We start from the raw sequence: 2,822 nt of genomic DNA, 5'->3' as shown, positions 1-2,822 counted from the left end.
TTCATCGTCAATAAGAAGGTCAGAGGGATGCAGTAAACCTGAAGTGAAGCATCGGAATCTAGAACTAGTGTCACAGGAATGGTTCAAATCATAGACAGCAGGAAGAGTCAGTCTTCTTGTACCTAAGTCGGCATTGTGCCTTTTCTATTCAATTCCGATGCAATTTCTGTGTTTCATTGTCAATATGTAGGTCCAAGGGATACAGTAAACCTGAAGTGAAGCATCTGAATCTATAACTAGTGTCACAGGAATGGTTCAAAAAAAAGACAGTAAGAAGAGTCTGTCATCTTGTACTTACATCGGAATAGTGCCTTTTGTATTTAATTCCGATGCAATTTCTGTGTTTCATCTGCAGTAAGAAGGTCAGGGGGATACAGTAAACCTGAAGTGAAGCATCGGAATCTATAATTAGTGTCACAGGAATGGTTCAAAACATAGTCAGTAAGAAGGGTCAGTCTTCTTGTACTTAAATCGGCATTATGCCTTTTCTATTTAATTCCGATGCAATTTCTGTGATTTATCGTCAATAAGAAGGTCCAAGGGATACAGTAAACGTGGAGTGAAGCATCGGAATCCATAACTAGTGTCACAGGAATGGTTCTAAACATAGACAGTAAGAAGAGTCAGTCTTCTTGTACTTAAGTCGGCATTGTGCCTTTTGTCTTTAATTCCGATGCAATTTCTGTGTTTGATCGTCAAAAAGGAGGTCCAAGGGATACAGTATACCTGGAGTGAAGCATCAGAATATATAACTAGTGGCACAGGAATGGGTCAAAACATAGACAGTAAGAAGAGTCAGTCTTCTTGCACTCAAGTCAGCATTGTGTCTTTTGTTTTTAATTCCGATGCTATTTATGTCTTTCATCGTGAATACGATGGTCTAAGGGATACAGTAAACCTGAAGTGAAGCATGGGAATCTATAACTAGTGTCACAGGAAAGGTTCAAAACATAGTCAGAAAGAAAAGTCAGTCTTCGTGTACTGAAGTCGGCATTGTGACTTTAGTATTTAATTCCGATGCAATTTCTGTGTTTCATCGTCAATAAGAAGGTCCAATGTATACAGTGAGCCGGGAGTGAAGCATCGTAATTTATAACTAGTGTCACTGGAATGGTTCAAAACATAGTCAGTAAGAAGAGTCAGTCTTCTTGTACTTAAGTCGGCATTGTGCCTTTTGTATTAAATTCCGATGCAATTTCTGTGTTTCATCGTCAATAAGAAGGTCCAAGGGATACAGTAAAACTTGAGTGAAGCATCGGAATCTATAACTAGTGTCACAGGCATGAATCAAAGCATAGTCAGTAAGAAGAGTCAGTCTTCTTGTACTTAAGTCGGCATTGTGCCTTTTGTATTTAATTCCGATGCAATTCCAATGTTTCATCGTCAACAAGAAGGTCCAAGGGATACAGTACACCTGAAGTGAAGCATCGGAATCTATAACTAGTGTCACAGGAATGGTTCAAATCATAGACAGTCGGAACAGTCAGTCTTCTTGTACTTAACTCGGCATTGTGCTTTTTCTATTTAATTCGGATGCTATTTCTGAGTTTCATCGTCAATAATAAGGTCCAAGGGATACAGTAAACCTGGAGTGAAGCATCGGAATCTATAGCTAGTGTCACAGGAATGTTTCAAAGCATAGACAGTGGGAAGAGTCAGTCTTCTTATACTTAATTCGGCATTTTGTCTTTTGTATTTAATTCCGATGAAAATTCTGTGTTTCATCGTCAATAATAAGGTCAGAGGGATACAGTAAACCTAAAGTGAAGCATCGGAATACATAACTAGTGCCACAGGAATGGTTCAAACATCGACAGTAAGAAGAGTCAGTCTACTTGATCTTAAGTCGGGATTGTTCCTTTTGTATTTAATTCCTATGCAATTTCTGTGTTTCATCGTCAATAAGAAAGTCCAAGGGATACAGTAAACCTGAAGTGAAGCATGGGAATCTATAACTAGTGTCACAGGAAAGGTTCAAAACATAGTCAGAAAGAAGAGTCAGTCTTCGTGTACTTAAGTCGGCATTGTGACTTTTGTATTTAACTCCTATGCAATTTCTGTGTTTTATCGTCAATAAGAAGGTCAGAGGGATGCAGTAAACCTGAAGTGTAGCATCGGAATCTATAACTAGTGTCACAGGAATGGTTCAAAACGTAAACAGTTAGAAGAGTCAGTTTTCTTGTACTTAGGTCGGCATTGTTCTTTTGTATTTAATTCCGATGCAATTTCTGTGTTTCATCGTCAATAAGAAGGTCAGAGGGATACAGTAAACCTGAAGTGAAGCATCGGATTCTATAACTAGTGTCACAGGAATGGTACAAAACATAGACAGAAGGAAGAGTCAGTCTTCTTGTACTTAAGTCGGCATTGTGCTTTTGTATTTAATTCCGATGCAATTGCTGTGTTTCATCGTCAATAAGAAGGTCAGAGGGATACAGTAAACCTGAAGTGAAGCATCGGAATCTATAACTAGTGGCACAGCAATGGTTCAAAACATAAACAGTACGTAGAGGCAGTCTTCTTGTACTTTAGTCGGCATTGTGCCTTTTGTATATAATTCCGATGCAATATCTGTGTTTCATCGTCAATAAGAAGCCAAGAGGCATACAGTAAACCTGAAGTGAAGCATCGGAATTTATAACTAGTGCCACAGGAATGGTTCAAAACATAGACAGTAAGAAGAGTCAGTCTTCTTGTACTTAGGTCGGCATTGTGCATTTTGTATTTAATTCCGATGCAATTTCTGTGTTTGATCGTCAATAAGGAGGACCAAGGGATACTGTAAACCTGGAGTGAAGCATCGGAATCTATAACTAGTGTCA

Source organism: Schistocerca piceifrons, unplaced genomic scaffold, assembly GCF_021461385.2.
Source record: "Schistocerca piceifrons isolate TAMUIC-IGC-003096 unplaced genomic scaffold, iqSchPice1.1 HiC_scaffold_1908, whole genome shotgun sequence".
Taxonomy (NCBI): domain Eukaryota; kingdom Metazoa; phylum Arthropoda; class Insecta; order Orthoptera; family Acrididae; genus Schistocerca; species Schistocerca piceifrons.
This window is presented reverse-complemented; position numbering follows the sequence as displayed.